Genomic DNA, 19,163 nt, shown 5'->3' on the forward strand with positions numbered 1-19,163 from the left:
TGCTTACTGAGGCTGTTCCTTGGCCGTGGCCCTGACTAGTACGGGCTATGGCACTGTTTTCACTAGTACTTTTTTTTTTTCCTAGTATTTTCTAGAACTTTTGCAGGCTAAGGAGGACCTGGCATTTTAATCCGATAATCCATAATTCTAAACTAAGACAGGGGTCGGGGTGAGCTAGAGGAGAGACAGCTCAGGTGATGAGGCACTTGCCAGGCAAACATGATGGCCAGTGTTCTGATCTCTCAACCCTCTGTGAAAATTCAGATGTCATAGTTCAGCTATAATCCCAGCATTGGGAGGCAGACATGTAGCTCTCTAGAGCTCACTCTGCAGTCATTCTACTGAGTTGGTAAGAGACCGTGTGTGTAAAGAACACTGCAGTGACTGAAGAAGGTACTTAATATCTCTTCTAGACTCCATACAAAGGCATACACATACACACAGAGACACATGTGCATGTGAACACATAGAGTATGTGTGTGCAACTTGCAGCAGAATAAATTTCACAAGTATAAAATTACTATAAAGGTTTGAGAAACTCACTTCTTCACCGTATGGGGATTTGAAAATTCTTATCCTTCCTTTAAGTAGAGAGGGTTTAAAGGTCAGCTTGTAAATGTGAACACAAACTTGGAATGTTTTGTGAATGAACAGTCCATGCTTTCCTTTGTTTTGTTTGTTTCGTTTTTAACAACAGGCAGAAGAGGTTGTTTCATACCTTGTGGTCATTTTCTCAGAGTGTAGTGGACCAGCCTCTCTGGAAACTGTCATGGCTTGTCAGCATAATAATGAGGCCGTTTTCGAAGTCTTGCCCAACCTCACTGACCGAATCTGTTAGAGTGAACACGTCTAATCATAAAGATCACTTAAATGTTAAGTGTTATCAAATTTATTTTTGTTAGTAGTCTAAATATCCACACTGACCTTTTTTTTTTTTTTTTACTCCCAGACAATCTTGGCCAACATTTTCCAAACTTTTGAGGCTCAGAGTGCTGGCTTCTGCCTCTTTCTTTAGGGTCCAAATTAAGACAGGAAGCCTTGCTTTTGCTGTGGACCTCACAACAGGGGACAACAAAGAGCAGGGGGCTGAGGGAGGGCAATGCCTCTGCTCCTGCAGGGGGTGGGAGAACGCTCCACCTTGGGCAGACAGCTGTCTGCGGAGCGAGCGGGACCTGGGACCAACTGTCCCAAGCAACCACTCTCAGAGCCTCTCTGCTAGACTCCTCAACATGCTTTCCAGCCGGCTCACAAAAGCTCCCATTTAATGTGGGCTGTAAAGCTAGCTTGACAATAAATACAAGAAAAGGTCATTTGAGATTGAACACGGCTTTTCGATAATAGGAATTATGGGACGCAATGCATCCACATGTTCCTCCTTTACCCCAGAGAGCGGCAGACATTTTAGATCAATGGCAGGATGAGGAAATTTAAGGTGGGATGTGAAATGAATGACGGTCTTAACCCAAGAGAGGGGATGGTGAGGAAAACGACCAGGACGGACGTTTGCTCACCCTGGGAAAATGGCGCCTATTCTTGCCCGGCATTCATTCATTTACTTACTACTTATCTTAGCAGCTAAGTTAATGTGATGCCCCCTTTCACTGGTAGGAGATAGAAAATGAGGATTTCCCCTCTATTTGTGTCATGATTCCTTTTTTAAAAAAGGTACTCACTTTCCACGACTTGTTCTCTAGCGACTCGTCATATCAAGGAACTCACTGACTCAAGTCCCGCTCTTCTGTACCAAGCCTACTGCTAATCTAGAGAATAACATCGGTGATGCACCATAAAACACACCCTAACCTTCCAGAAGGTCTTCAGGACATTGAAATAACCTGTACAGATAGTTCAATTCAAAAGGAAATGGGACAAATCTGATAAAAGGACATATTGGATTTGTAATCACAGGGAAAGGAAGGGAAATTAAATAGTAACTCATTATCTACCCCAGGGGGATTCTAAAATTCCTCTAGTTATAAAATTAGAAACATTTAATAGAAAATTTATACTTTTAACGAACCATCAGTTAAAATAACTAAGTACCATTAGTGAGTGTGTACACACACAAACACGCACACATACAAAACAAAAATATATGTGCATGTAGTTTTATTTCCCTCTGTACAAAACTCATACAACAAGTTTTAGCAACACTAAAAAGTCAAACAGCAATGCACTGAGAAAACAGAGCATACAAAGACTTTATCTATTCACACATGGTTTCTTTGTGTAGGTAGTTTAAAAAAACCTTTAGGAGTACAGCTATTAAGGAGAGTGCTACTACTAAATCAGATCTCAGTCCATTAAATATTTGATGGTTGAACATCCATGGAAGGAACTATGTCTATCCCTGCGCTGATCTTAAAAAGCATATTAAGAGAGATTTTAAACCTGGACATAGTCTCTGCTCTATGTAGCTAGTTAGGAAACATGGTAGAGAAGTAGATTCTCCATTCTAAGCTAGATTTTTCCCAGTATGTCCATTGGCATGTTCATATACTTTTATTGTTGGGCACGCCATGACAATGTCCTGAACTGTTACCCAAGGGGTCAGAAAGGGCATTCTTCATGTTTGTTCCAAGTCTTCTCTAAAGAACCCTCCTTCCCTAGTTCATCAGAGGAGTGCAGTGCAGTGGAGTGGCCAATACCTGTATTCAAACTCAGCTTCAGTCTCTTTCCAGTGAAAGGCTGGAGAAGTAAGTAACCCATCCCTTTGGTATATTGTGTCATTTGTATAATGAAGATTATGGTGTTCATTCTCTGACTGATGTGGGATAATAGTTTAAGTCTGGAACATTCCCAAAGGCTTATGTGTTGAAAGCTTGGCCCTCAGCTGGGCATGCCCAAGGAAGGTACTGGAAAATGTAGGTAGGTGACTACTAGGTCACTGCAGCCATGCCCTTGATGGGTGTCTTTTGCCCAGTCCTTTAAATGGGAGCTGTCTCCTTTCCTGACCTCTTCCTGGCTGCCATGAGGGGAATGGTGTGTCTACACCTTGCACTGCCTGCCACAATGTTCTGTTTCGTCATGGGCCCAGAAAAATATTGAAGCCAAGTGCTGATGCCTAGACACTTCTGAACTGCTGAGCCAGGAGGACATTTCCTTTGTGTTGATTTTCCCAGGTGTTTTCAGCACTACAGGAAGCATTCTAACACAGATGGTGTAAAGGTCCAGTTAACTGATTCAAATAAAGAGCATTGATCAACAGTGACTGTGGTCATTCATCAGAATAAAGTCATTGAATGCTGAGTAACAGACACACCCACAAATGCTACACTTTCTAGAAACTAGCATTGTTCTCTCTTCTTATTGAAAACACTTGAAATTTTTGAGTTAAAATAACTCCCTTTATACGTACTTAAACTCTTTTCTTATAGTTACATGTCTCTTTGCTATTTAGGGGAAACAGTTATCGGTCTAATTCCCCAAATTAGGAACAAGGGGTGGGAATCATGAGAACAAGTTTTGGAGCTGGGAAGGGATTTCAGCAGAAGATGAAAGACTGAACATCTGAGAAAGAGAAGAGACAGTGTTTTGACGTTTTGATCAAATTCTGTAGCTGGTGTGTGCAGGAGTGTGTGCATTTGCATGTGCATGTATGTTTGTATGTTTGCAGGCTCACCTGTGTGTACATGTCATGTAGATGAAGCCAGAGGACAATCTATAATTATCCTTCCTCAGGAGCCACCCATCTTGTGTTTTTGAGACAAGATCTCTCACTGGCCCAGAACTCAGTGAGTAGGCTAGTCTGGATGCTCAGTGATGTCCGGGTATCTACCTGTTCTCACCTTCCCAGTGATCACAGATGACAACCATTATGACAGACATTTTTATTGTTTAAGGTGGATCCTGAGGGGTTGAACTCAGTTCCTCATGTTTGCGAGCTAAGCCCTTTGATAACCAAACGATCTTCGCAGCCCACAAACATGCCCATTCTTAACACAGTTGCCTTATTTATCTCTCCTGGGGCAAAGGGAAGGGACGAGGTGAACTGTTCAGACTTTTTTTTTTTTTTTTTTGGTTCTTTTTTTCGGAGCTGGGGACCGAACCCAGGGCTGTTCAGACTTTTAAACAACAATAGTAACTAGCAACCTGCTGGAGGTGCCCAAACAGCAGCGGCAGCAACAGCAGGGGCAGGGGCAGCAGGGGCAGGGGCCGTGGCAGCTACCACTCTGTGTAGGTTTTCCCATGCTGGCGAATGAAACACGAAAGACAAACGCAATTCTTAACTTTTCTCACCTTTGTGTCTCTCTCTCTCTCTCTCTCTCTCTCTCTCTCTCTCTCTCTCTCTTCCACTTCTCTTATTTTGAGGTCCTGCTGGGTAATCTTTAAAGCTAGGTTTCATTTTAGAGATTTTCCCTGTCAAGTTTATTGTTTGACTGGGAAAATCGGCCTCAAACAGCAGCCCAACAGCACGGAGTACAGCTAGAGCTTCAGTGTGGGTTTGTAGAGATCTTACCAGTCTACCCTTAAGGTGAAGTGTATTCTGTTATGTAGTAATACGTTTTGAAAGATACATTACTTTTAAAGTGTTTGGTTTAATTCCAAATTGTTGGTTGATCTTCCTATGCTTTTCCTTCATTAGAAGCATTATTGGGTCTCTCAAAAATAGATTTCTAATTCAATTATCTGAACACTGTTGGAAAATATTTAGGTTAAATCTGCATGATTGGCAAGCTGGTGTAGGGAAGATACTCTGGAGTATGTATACTGTGCCTCATTGTTTTGCTTTTTAATAAAGGAAACAATTATACCAAAGCGAAGGTCAAATGTTCCATTTATAAACTTTGCAACAGGTTGCCGATGCCAGTATTTCCACCTATTTTCAAACTGTTTTCCCTACAATACAAAGATGGGCATTGTCTTCAGGCACAGAACCACACAGGGGAGAAAGAACACAGGGTGTCTGGGTGAGGCACAGCTTTCCAACTTTGGATCCCTTTCCCCTAACTTGTGTATCCTCAATGGAAGATGTACCAAATCCTACTACAACGTATTCATTCTCTGATAAGCATGCAAAGTAAATAAATTAATGAATAGAAACAGTAAAAAAGAAAGAAAATGTGTTCAAATGGTGGAAAAGTGGATCTGGGGGTGAGGGGAGGTGAGGGCTGACTTGGAGGAGGGGGAGGAGGGAGGGGAAACTGTGGTCAGGATGTAATGTACGAGAGAAGAATAAAAAAAATGAAAACAACAAAAAAAAACTTACTTGGGGATTTAGCTCAGTGGTAGAGCGCTTGCCTAGCAAGCGCAAGGCCCTGGGTTCGGTCCCCAGCTCCGAAAAAAAGAAAAAGGAAACAAAAAAACAAAAAAAACAAAAAAACAACAAAAAATGACGCTCAGAGTTTGCTAGGGAGAATACCAAACAAACAAACAAACAAAAAAACAAACAAACAAAAATCTACCACCATCAAGAAAACTACGGCATCACACGAACAGCCAAAAATTATAGCCACCAAAGGGGGACGAGGAACATGTAGGTCTGAAGCACAGCAACAAGACAAATTTCTATTTTAGAGGGAGTCGGGTGGAAAGTCCAGGAAGTGCCCCCAGAAAACCCAGTTAGAACTTAACAGATAAGCAGGGACCTTCTTTGTAAAAAGTATCTGCTCTGTTTTCTTAAACCGAGTAACAGACTGTATCCTGACACAGGAATCTGTTCCCGGAACAAGTAGAGCTTCAGCCAATCACAGTAGCTGGGCTCTAGCCAATCATAGGCTGCCATCTGATCAGACTCTCTCCACCCAGGCAAACAGCAAGCTCAAACCAACCGAGCTTTTCTAACACGGAGTACTCCCTGTTCTAGTTGCTGTGCGACATTCTCCGAACTGTTTCTGGTTCCGCGGGCTGTCATATTCATAGGTTGCATTCTTGTACAAACAAAAAAAAAAATCTGTTAAATTCAATTTAATGAAAGGTTTTCGTCGAAGCATGGCTTCGGAGTGTGGTGCCAGGCTTACGAGCTGGGTAGGCGCTGGCTCTGTGTCTGTACCGTACGTGGAGTTATCCGTGGTCGTGTTGCTCATAATCCAGAGTTTACTCTCTACGGTGGTGCATATAGAAAACCCGGAAGGTGATGTGGTGGGTAATTCAGGTTGTCAACTTATCTGGATCCGGATCAACTAAAAGGCAAGTTGCTGGGCACTCCTGTGGAGTTTTCGTGATCAGATTCTTTGAAAAGGGAATTCACCCTGAAGATGAGCTCAGGTGGCAGACCAGAAAGGAGAAAAAGAGAAGAATGTTCTGTTCCTTTTGGTCTCCTTACTTTCACTCTTATTAGCTGGTTTACCTACCTTGATTTTGCTGTCCCTGCCTTTCTACTCTACAACTAGGATCTAGCTTCAAGCTTCCAAGGTGGAGTGCAGACCAGAAACTCTCTAGGGAACCTTCAGCCTTCAGCAGAACAGATTACAGGCTTCTGAGATACTCGGTCACATGGATTGAACAGACACCAGGCTCTTAGCCATGGTTGAGGACTTAGATCATATTATGAAAGCTATCCTAATAAATCACCCTTTAACACACACCCGTTCTATACGTTTTGTTCCTTTCGAGTGGCTGACTGATGGTGGCTTGGCTGAGTTGAGATATGCGGTGAGTGTAACGCATACAATAGATTTTGCAAAACTTGTCCGGAAAAGAACCCCAGAAAATATTACATTAATAGTTCTTATATTGATCCCAAGTACAAAGGGTCTTTTGGCCATATCCATGTATCTTTTTCTAGTTAATTGCACCGTTTCTACTTACTTTCAAAAAATGTGGCAGCAAGAAAATGTCACCGGGAGCTTGCTTTTCTGCTGGATGGCTGACACTCATTTGTCTCCCTCAGTATTAGAGATGCATGTGAGCTCTGCCCCACCTCATACCCCATCCACTTCGGGGGTTCATCAAATGGGAAACACGTGCTTATCCAGTGAAGACTATGGAGGCTTTGGTGGGGGACAAAACCTGGATCTTGTGTCCACACTGACAGGATCTTCCCATGATCTAGGAGGTGGTACATGCCCAGATGGGATGGGATGTCTTGCTAGTAAGCTGCTGGACTTCAGCTTCCCAGAGCACAGGTGCTCCCTGATGGAGCCATGGCCTGACACTGTCTGTCACGGTAAGAGGAGACCCCATGTTCAGTCAACTTGACCCTAATTAGGAGCTTTCAGAATATGCCTGGTTCCTTTGTAATTGGTTCACACACCATTCTTTCTTTCTTTCCTTCTTTCCTTCTTTCCTTCTTTCCTTCTTTCCTTCTTTCTTTCTTTCTTTCTTTTTATAAATTTATCTTTTAAAACTTATTCACTTTATATCCCGTTCATTGTCCCCCACCTCTTGGTCACCCGCCCAACAATTCTCCCATCCCCTCATCCCCTTCTCTGAGTATGTGGGCCCCCTGAGTATTCCCTGACTCTGGCATTTCAAGTCTCTATGAGGCTAGGCACTTCTACTGAGGCCAAAGAAGGCAGTCCAGCGTGGACAACATATGTCACGTTCAGGAAACAGCTTTTGGGTCAGCCTTCATTGGCATGAAGGTCAATCTGCTACATATGTGCAGGGAGGTCTAGGTCCAACCTGTGTATGCTCGCTGGTTGGTGGTTCAGACTCTGAGAGCTCCCAGGGTCCAGTTAGCTGACTCTGACGGTCTTCATATGGAATTCCTATCCCCATCAGGGTCTGAAATCCTTACACGCCATTTTTAAGTGGGAAAACTTCTAGAATGGAAAATGAAATAAATGTCCAGCCTTCTCCAGTTTACTGAAACGGTCACTTCCCCCACCCAGTACAAAGCTATCACCATCTGCTTCCTATGATCTAATTACAAATGAAATAAGCTCTTAGTTTCCCTAACCATAATCTAAACATTTCCGACATGACAATGTCTGCGAGGACCACAGGAGTCCTCATTTTTGTCATGTCTTTGAAACAACTTCTAGGGGCAAAGTTATTTGTGTGTGTGGAAGTAAATTTCACTCCGAGGTGCTTACATGACAGAGATTGATATGTGGTCTGTGTCTGTGCTCTGCCTGTTTCTTCAATTTGTTTAGTGCAGCCTATCTTAGGAAAACAGAGACAGGATGCATTTAATAGGAAGTGGAGGGTTTTTTGTTTTTGTTTGTCTGTTTTTAAAGAACCTTGTAAAATTCTCATTCTTTAAAAAATAATTACCCCACATTGGAGAGCCTGCTATTCCAAATGTTGCTGGATGCATAATTTGGTTTCAGATTTCCAGTGCCTCACAGAGTGGCTTTTCTTTCCGTCATAGCTGGTCTTCACCCTTTCCCATCTGGGAATTTGAACTCTATTTTTAGCCATTTCATGAGTTGCCAATTTAATGCATCTAAAAGAGTGCAGAGCAGATGTCTAAAACATCGAAGGTAATTAATTAAGTCCCACAATTTCCAGACTACACAAAAACAATTTGCTATTGCCTGTAAAATGGTATAATTGAGTATTATAAATGTTTCCAGGCCGAGTCTTGCTATGAACTATTTAGTGCATCTGTCCTAATTAAAGACCTATTGGAAGATTAATGTCTCGTAACCTGACAAACTACTTTACTTAGTAACAAATTATCCATATAATGACCTCAAACTAAATTTATATAACCCAGGAAGCCATCAGAAAGAACCTAACAAGTGCTTTTCAACGGAAGAATCTTTTTTCCATGTACGTACTTTCATTTGTGTTATGGTCTTCCGGCTCTATAATGCATGTTGACTTGATCCAAAAGCAATTTTCTAATGACGTGCCTAACTCTGGTCAACATCTTACCCAAATACATCATTTTCAGCACCATCTCCAAACCTTGCTGTACTGACATTTTCACAATCAAGACAAAGACAGGTAAATTCTCAATTAGTTAGTTTCTCACAGTTGTGACCAAATACCTATTGAGACACTAATGGAAGAAGACTTCATTTGGTTCACAGTTTTGAAAAGTCGACAGCCCATAATAATGGGGACAGTATTGGCAGGAGTATGAAGTGGCAAGTCACTTTCTCTCACCATCAGCCAACAGGAAATGGACAACAAGTGGGGCCAGCCTATAAAATCCCCCAGACCCATTTCCTCTAGAAAGGCTTCACCTCCTAGTGGTTCCATAATCTCCCCAAAGAGCAACATCAATTGGTGATCAGGTTCAAACACATGAACATTATGGGTGGCATTTCACAGATAAACACTAATTCCTAATACTAAATGCATTGCCAGTGATAGGAAATAATCTTCTCCTTCTCCTCCTCCTTTTTTTCCTTCTCTCTATCCCCCTCTTCCTCTTCCTCCTCCTACTCCTCTTCCTTCTATAATTCAAGATGTAAGCTTAAACACAATTACACTAAAGGAAATGTAACTATTTTTCCAGAGTAGGAGAGATACTAAATATTCAGCCAATATTGTTCTAGGATACTGTTCTGCAGGGCAGTCTCTAGGGATTCCACTGAATTATGCTACTAAGATTATTTCAATCTAAAAAGCAAGGTAGAGACACTGATCTTCCTTGGTCATTAAAGACCTAATGTACATTACATATTATAACATTCTACAAAAGCCAGAGGCATGGTATATAGCTGATGGACAACAGAGGGTACTCTGGGCCACTGACATATTCCACGACATTTATTTGTTTGGTTGTTTGGTTTTTGACATAGGGTTTCTCTGTGTAGCCCTGGTTACCCTGGAACTTGCACTGTAGCCATGTGTGAGTGTGAGTGTGTGTGTGTGTGTGTGTGTGTGTGTGTGTGTGTGTGTGTGTGTGAGTGTGTGTTTGTGGCCATATTTTACAGCTTAAAACACAAAATATCAGTAATGTTAAGTAAAAAAAAATCAACAAATATTTTAAAAAGGCCAATTGACCACAATTGTGAGAAATAAATAAAACATATAAATGACCACATATGCTTACATGTCTGCTTTATGTAAAATATATACATGTATTGTTATGCATAGATTACATATACATAGAAATGTCATACATACATATTATAAATATATGTACAACAGAAGCATGCAGCCATATGTATATGCATATGAAAGAAATATTTAGCAAAGATTTTGTCATAAATACAATAGAGGTTTGTTCATAAGTTATAATTTACTTTCATGTGCACAGGATGCTAACAGTTAAAATTTTTCCTCTCCCAGATTGTGTCACAGCATTCGTGAAATCAAAACTAGGAAGCAGTCCTTCCACACTCTCCTTTCCAAACAGACTTTCTCACACAGGATAATAACTCAATTTCCTCTTTAACAGCCTCATATAAACTATATTTTTCAACAGAAACTCAGGTCCTATACTTTTATAGGAAATAGCCCGATAGCATAAAATCAATAGATTGCCCTGTCTTTCCTCTTTGCACCTACAGAGTGTTTGCTATTCCTTTGAAATGACTTTTGTTGGCATCTGTTGTGGGCAGGTGTGAAGATGTCTTGAGCTATGCATTGTGGGCTCCAGGCATTCTTGCCTACTTGGTGGAACTCTTTGAGGAAAAGAATGCACCTTGTATTCTTTGAAAAACATTTCCTCATGGTAAGAATCTGGACCATAAAGAGAAATAGTAGATACTTAATATTATTTATAGCCCTAGAAAGGCAATGGCGGGCTATTGCTCTATCTTCCTTAATTCCAAGCTACTTACTGCACACTTGAGTTATTTCCCAGAGCCTTGAATCTCCTGGCCTACTTGACCTGATGGTGAGAACTTCCCAGCGCTCCTCACAGGATAAACCTTCCCTTGTGGAGGTGCCCTGTCCCCTTTGGAATCGTCCATGTGGTTGACATGAAGCTGTAGACCTGTGTCCTTCCCATGCAATTAAGTTCCAGAATTCTCACAAGGAACAACTCCAGGAAGTCACACTAAACTACTCACTACCACCTGTGCTCCATGCTACGTTAGGTATCCATTGAGAAGATACGTGTTGGACTGGAGAGACAGTTCAGCCGTTAAAGGCTAAGCTCACAATGAAAAGTATAAGAGAAGATATGTGTCTGGTTGCGGGAATGTTTGTTTGTATATCATGGGAGCATTGTGTTAGGACAGAACTCAAAGCTAAGATGTGATGTCAGGCCAAATAATAAATATTCACATAATGCATTTTTATAAATCATGCCCAGTTCAGCTGCCTAGGCATAAATGATTTTATAATTTTAATGGAAAAGATTGGAGCTAAAACTGAACTGGATGAGGTTTTAAAATACATTACTATATTAGAGGTGTTCGAACATAATTTTTAAAGATTGATGTTATTTTAAATCATGTAGATATGTGTGTGTTTGTGGGGGTGGTGTGGGGAATGTGGCCCAAACAGAGCATTAGATCTCCTGCAGCCAGAGTTATAGGTCGTTATAAGTTAGCCTCTATGGGTGCTGGGAACTGGACTCAGGCCCTCTGGGAGAGTGTATATTTTCTTAACCGCTAGGCCATTTCTCAAACCTTCTCAAACTTGTTTTGGAGATTTTTATATTATTGCTGGATGACGATGCTGTTGGCATGTATCAATGAGCTAATTGCTGAGAGTAGACAAGTCACCTATTTATAATTGATTTTAAACTAAAAGCAGTTTAGGCTTTCACAAAACATAACGAAATAATTTTCTTGTTCTTTCACCTTAGAGCAGCCGAGAGAGAGAGAGAGAGAGAGAGAGAGAGAGAGAGAGAGAGAGAGAGAGAGAGTCTTAGTCTCACAAATATTCAAACTAGTTATCCTTAGTTGGCGTCGATGGTGCCCAGAAGATAAACTGTCAATAGAAACCACGTCAGAACGAAAGTGGGAAAAGTACACACACAAAAAGAGAATCTTTCAGGCATACAGTCATGCATATATTACTTTACCTAACAATGATCACTATCAGGTTCTAGAATGCAAAAGCAGCTAACTTAATAAATGTAGTAGAGAGGAGAAAGCACAAAAATGTATTCCGTCAATGAAGTCTAGACGTCACATGGTTCCCAGCTTCAAACAACCACATGGCCTAACCCTACCACATCAGTCTTTCAGCATCCGGTCTTCTCTCTGCTATGTCTGCTGCCTTTTTCCATTTCTATTTCGTGCCACACACATATGCAGACGAGCACACACATGTGCACACACAGGCGCACACGCACGCACACGTGCACATATCTCTGTTCATAGTATGTTATGATACAATACTCGATGTAAATAAGTGGCGTCATGCCTACTAACTGGTCTCCAGTTTACTCTAAGACAAGAGGGAAATATGATATACAGAGTAGGGACCTCAGAGGACGTGAGACTCGCAAATGGTCCCCTGATGAAATAAGTTTAGAAAGAGATAGATTTTCCTCCCCTGGTGCAGTTTTACGATACACATTGGCATAGCGAGGACTAAAAGAAACCCTGGAATAAAGAAACCTATTTTAAAGTTGTTTTCCTCAAATGCTTTAGCTCAGAAGCATTTGTTCCTTGGCCATACATTATCAGCCAGGAATGCAAAACACACCTTAGGATGATCATCAGGTTTGAAATATGTGGACTAGACACAAGCAATGCAGTGAGATTCATAAATATCCATCTTTCTCCCAGGACTGCCCCAACTTGTTTTATAAAGAGTTATATAGTTTGAAAAGTTTTAATCTCCAGCCATATGTTCACATAATAACATAAGTACATTAATTAAATCGAGTAAAAATTAACCTTAGCCTTTCTTCAGTTGCAACAAGATTTCCTTCTGGGTCTCTGATTGAACAGCCTTGTCTTTTTTAAACATGGGATTCTGTGATCTTGCAAAAAAAATACTTTATGGAAAATATATCCTATTTCTGATGTTTTAATAGCTATTACAGTATAAAGCCCCATTCAGAGATATAGCACAGATACTAGGCTAACAACTGTGTTGCTTTATTAGCAAAACCGTCCCTTAATATTTAGAATAGTTTTAAAGAAAAATAGGAAGGCTTTGTTAAAAATAATGCAGTCCACTTCAAGAACACATAGAGACCATTTTTTTTTCCTCTTAAGAATTCTCCAACAGTGAAATTGACTCTTTTCCCTCCTGCAAGTTCTTTAGCATGAAAGACAAGAGGATATTCCCCCAGGCAGAGGAATTTCAAGTAACTCAGCATGCGTGGGTGACAATGATGTTTATGCTGTTGGGTGGCAGATTTCTGTGTAAAACCCTTTAAAGGAAGAGAGAAATCAAAGTGGGACACTGGAAGGATACAAGAAGGTGGCTATTTGTCTACTAGCAGTGACAGATAAAAACCTAATAGCTGGAAGGTAGGTTGGGCAGCTCAGATAATAGTGATGGGTGAACAGTCAAAGGTGAGACCCTGGGTTCTCTTTTGCACAATGACATATGTGCTACCCATAAATCTCCATACAGAAGAAAAATGCCGTAAAAAGGAAACAAGAGAGGGTGAAAAAGATATTGCACAACTTATCCTTAACTCCCTTTTACAACTCCCTAATAAACAACTGGCTTCTTAAGTTTTTGCTTCAGTGGATTTTATAATAGGCGATAAAATCTTTTTGCTTCACTTCATCATCTGAGGCAATGTGATGTGCTCTCTAAGTAGATAGTAGGTGTTTTGTGATTCTTCCACGATTTATGGTCATATCTACTTATATATTATGACCGTCAATCTTCGTTGACTGGGTTTGGAATAGGATAGGTTTCTGGAGGACAGCAAACTCATCCCGCATGTGGGCTGGTGTCCCAGATTGAATGGACAGGGGAAGAGGAGAAAGTGAGTTGAACATCACTAATTAGCATTTGTATTTCACTGTACATCTTGAGTGGAGACATAACAGGAGCAGCTGCTTCCCATTCCCATTGTCGTGTTTTTCCCATACTTTACCTTAGTTGTTGTTGTCAAAGCAAACAGAAGATCAATTAATATATACAATCAGTGACAAGAAGAAAAGTGTTGCTGTGACTAGATGACCCTGCCGTCGATAGCTTTTTGGAACAGGTTTGTGGGAATACTTTGGAACAATGTGAGCCTTTGCTGAGAGCAGAGCCTCATGGGCTATTTGTGGTAGGACTGTAGTTGATCAGAATGCAGATGCCAGGGAAGATGGTAAAGACTGTGTTCTTGACACAATAGAGGATGATAGATAATAATAATTACTGGGAATTGGCCCAGAGAAGCTATTCATATCACAATCTGGCTAAGACAATTCGAACAACATAATTCTGCCCACATTTTTTAGAACCCGAGTAAGCATGTTCAAAGTAAGTGACTGGGATGTTCAGTACAGGAAATGTCCAGATGGAGTAATAGCCATACTGTGCCGTGGCTACTGCTCACTGCCCTTAGTTAGATCTACACTGGAGTTGTGGGGGAGGAGGGAGCAGGGAGATATCAAGTTGATAGCAACAAATAAGAAGATAGCTGTCGTACCTGCTAGACAGCAGAGCCATTGAAGAATGACCTTGTGTTCTGTACTGGGACAAGAGGAAAGGCGATCTGAGGGCAAGAACACATGTATCTATCGAAGGCTCCAACATGTGAAAATTCATTTGAAAAGACCTGAACTGAGAATGGCTCTGAGAGGTTTTCCTACTCAAAAACAACTGACCAAGGAAGTATTTCGCCAGGTTCAGATGCCAAGATGCACAGAGGCAACTATAGCTGAAGAGATGGGGATTTGACTACAATTTCAAAACAGGAGCTGGACTTGTAAGTTACATCCCCATGGTAGTCACAAAGGCTTATTGTAAAATTTTGCAAAGCCACTGAAGCCTCAGAACATGGGTCAGAATGAAATTCATTGCAAGGAGACCCTTAGAGGCTGTTGTGTGAAGCTGCACATGTGAGTACAGATTTTAGCGAGGACTCCTGAGAGTTGGAGGCACCAGGATCATAGATCCACCAAGGAATGTTCAGGTATCAGGTAGAGTTTTCCCAAGGGCTCACATGTGCTGTAGATGTCTGAGCTAGAGGGACAGTGCTATCCAATGTCACTGGACCTCAGATGATCTGATCATAAGGCCCAGATAGCAAACATGGAGCCCCAGGGCTTGGGGTTTTTGTTCACCAGAACTTGCTGGATTTCATTCTTATTTTGACCTGATCTTTCCAAATGTGAAAGTTTTGGTTGTTATTTTTGAAAACATGTCATTTCTTTTCATTTATTTTACAGAAACTCAAGAGTTAAGAGATTACCTTGAGTAATAGAAAAGCCTTTATTTTTGAATTATGCTGATACAATTAAAATTATGGGCTCCTTTGAAGTTAGGATGACTGCATTTTACATTAGGAGTTGAACATGTGATTTATAAAAATCAAGGGTGGAAAGTTAAAGCTTATATATGTCTGGGTGTCAAGTTGGCAAAAAGGTAGAATTACAATAATTAACCTTTATTGTCAATCTTTATTGAATTGAATTTGTGGTAACCTAGATGACATGCCTCTGGGTTCGTCTTAGAACAAGTCTCCTGAGAGGTTTGACTGGGGAAGGAAGATGTAACATGAAAGTGGTTTTCACCAACTCATTGGTTAGGACCCACGATGGATTAAAAAGGGGAGCATGAGATGAACAGTGACATTTACCTCTCTCTGCTTCTTTTCTGTGGATAGATATGATCAGCTATACCATGCTCCCATTGTCATAGCTCCCTGCCATGATAGACTGTATCCCTTCAAACTGTGAGTCAAGAGAATTGTTTCCTTCAGCTGATTTGACATAGTAATGATAAAACGATCAAATATAGATCAAGGCATATAATAAACCTGAGAGGAAATTTTAATTGTGATAGGCTTCTCCCCTAGTAGTGCTTTTCTACTAACACGAGTACATTTTAAAGTGATAGTTGTGATGACAGGCTACACAATCTTGACTTGCTGAAGCTCAAATTTAGTTCAGAGAATATGGGAAAAGTTTTAAAAAGTGTTCAGTAGTATTGGTGTTAGAATTCTAGAATCAGGTCCCTTACTCAGATCAAGTGGTAATGAGAAGTCACTTAAAATTGACTGGGACCTGCTATGGCTTCTGATCTCCTTATCTCTACTACTTGGCATGGTCCCTAAACTATAGAGTGCTTTTGCTGATGGTTGCAAGCATATTCAGTACAATGGGGAATTTGGGTATTTCCCCTTTAAGTCAGAATAGAACTGATCAGAAAGAGCTCCCTTCTAGGCAACATACATACCACTTTATGGAAAAAGACACAACCGGGCACAATTACATATGTTTGCAGCCTCGAAGAGGCTGTTCTAAAGAGTGACAGTAAAACAGAGCTATGAATTTTGCTTACCATAAAATGTTGTTTAATGTTTACCTTCACATGTGAGCTCAATTTGATAACGTAAAGATGCTACATTTATTTTAGGGTAAATTTGTTATATGGTTCTACTCGATATCAGAAAATAAATTCTGACTTGTGAGCAACTGTTCTTCCCACATATCAAGGTCTGCAACCCCACCCCAGCTTCAGGGAGTAAGCAAGATTTCTGAGATGCCAGAAGCAGAGGAAGGTGGGTAGAGATTCCTACACCTTGCCAGAACCTTTTATTATCTTGTTAGAAAGTATACGTTTTTGGAAGACCAAAGAAATCAAGGGAAAATAAAGATGATGAGCCTTAATGGAAAGAAATGGTTATTTATAGAAAAGTAGAAGTTGTCCAAGAATAAAATCCTTTGGCACCACTGAATCTGGGAAGTGAGGTGCCAGCATGAGTCTGGTTTTCTTCCACTTATCTGACAGGTGCCAGGCCACATTTTCAAGAGGAAATAGCAATAAAAACTTAATTCTAGTAGTCCAATTCTCCAGAGTACCCAGATAATATGACATCACTGTTGCATATATAACAAACAAGCAAACCCATCTCTTACCTAGTTTGCATGTAATATGTAATGGCTTTAGGGTGTCTTTCCTCAATGATTCTGTATTAAGGAAAGAAAAACCTAGGAAACGCGTAAGACTGTTTTGAAAGCCTGAATCAAGGATGCTTTGAGGATTCACACCAGACCTCTTCCTTCTGAGCTATTATCTCTGTCACAAAGTGTGGCTGTGTCTGTAAGCAGGACTGTGTGCTCGATTAAGCTATTCTACACTCAACTGACATTAAGGACAGCTGCTGTCATAGAACCAAGAAGAAACACCCCCAAGTTCACACAACAGGCACCCTTGAGAGAATGCGCTTCAGAGGACTTATTTTAGATTACTTCCCCTTGGGTCTAAAGGGTAGATTATAGTGAACCCTAAAAGGGAAGTTCAGGCTAAAGATCAGGGCACCATCTCAATGTTTTCTACAGAAATTCCTCACAGTCTCATGAATATCTCCTATCTTTTTGGTTGTTTACATGGAGCAAGAATGTTTGATACAGTCTCTGAGAATCACAAATCCAGAGTTAAACCAAAAAGAGTTGGCCATTTTCCAGTCGGATCAGTGAATACAGGCAGATATGTTGGGCTGTGAGGGAGGGAGAGCGGAGGTTGTGACTGGCCAGGTCAACTCCTAGAAATAATGATACCCAGTGACAAAAATGGAGAGGGAGTTTTCATTCCTTTTAAAAGATATATGTCTAATTTTTTGTTGAGCTGTGTTTGGTGTGGATTTCTATACATGTGTACAACATGCCAGAGCAGGTGTAACTTCCCCTCATCCACCTTCCCACTTAGGTGTGTTTGCTGGGAACATGAAGCAGGGCTTCTCACATGTTCCTGTGCTGTGTGGCTGAGCTTCCGTCCCAGCTACAGAAAATGCTGTGCTTGCTCTATATACTGCTGGAGTGGGAAGGAAGGGAAGACTAGAGATATGATCAATACTGTCACCCCCAAAGGTGACACCTCATTTCTGCTGTATTGACTGTAACGTTGAAAAAGAGAAATGTCAACTTTTGACATAAACCCACAGAGGTTTCAAGATCTTAACTATTACTTAAATTTTTGTGTTTCCTGTTAATTATTGCATGATATCAATAAGTAATGCTATAGATCAATTCATTCAAATGATTTGCATTCACTTTGACATCGTATATCCGTGTACTCATGTTAAAGTTTAAGATTTGACAAAGCAAGACAAAAGCCACTATGGATATTTATTGAGAAAAGCATCTCACAATCTTCTTGATGTTAGGGTCTCTATTAGAAGCAGGTGCTGGTTCAGATTTTGGTATTTATGTTGCTGCCTTGTTTTCCAGTTTGTGCAAAGTGCAGGTACAGCCAAAACCAGCTAGAGGCATTATTACCTTCAAATCTGTTGCTGGCATTTGTGAAGTCTTGACCACTCAAACCAGCACAAGCTTTCCTCAGACTTGAAGGCATTCAAACTAAACAATCGTTTTTGTGAGTATCTGTGAACGACACCTTCAAGCATTCAATCCTTTAAAAATTAAAAAAAAAATAGGTAGCAGGATATGAAGGGGGTATGTTCCAAGTATGTCACACACTCGCATAAAGATAATACTAATTAATTAAAATCCTTGCAACAGTTTTGTACTAAATAGGATCATTATCTAAGATGCTAATTGTTTTGAGTAGAATTGTGTCCTCACAAAAGGTATGTTGTATCTCTAATATGCAAAAACAATTCTTGTAGGTGTATTTTAATTTAAATGAAGCTATACAAGATTAGAGTTGGGTCTGCTTTAACATTACAGGTAAATTTATAAGGTCAGGGAGAAGACAGAATATCTAGGGAGGATGGCATGAACACAGTATGTGGTAATTGGATGGATGAATCTAGAAGCCAGACAATGGAAAAAAGTTCTAATAACTACCCAAAGAACATAGAAAGCAGGGAAGAATCTTGTGGATTAAAATGATTACAATTCTGTATGTATTAATTAATTAGTGTTGGAGATTAATATGGAAACAATTATTTCTTAACCAGCTAGTTCTTCCAAGAATCACACAGAGACCTTTTTTTTTTTTTTTTTTTTTTTTTTCGGAGCTGGGGACTGAACCCAGGGCCTTGCGCTTGCCACTCTACCACTGAGCTGAATCCCCAACCCCTTACACAGAGACCTTTTAAAGCTTAGGCCTAGCTGGGCAACCTCTCAACCAGCTCACCTAAGTTAACCCAACCACCTAGCCCTATCCAGCTACATGGCTTGCTATGCCTTCCAGGCCCATAGTCATGTCCATTGCTTCCCAAATCTCCTGACAGTCTTCCTATTTCTTCTTCCCAGAGTTCCACTCTCCAGGAACTCCCACCTTCTACTTTCTGCCCAGCTAATTGACCATCAGATTTATTAAAGCCAATC

The sequence above is a fragment of the Rattus norvegicus genome, chromosome 1, assembly GCF_036323735.1.
Source record: "Rattus norvegicus strain BN/NHsdMcwi chromosome 1, GRCr8, whole genome shotgun sequence".
Taxonomy (NCBI): Eukaryota; Metazoa; Chordata; class Mammalia; order Rodentia; family Muridae; genus Rattus; species Rattus norvegicus.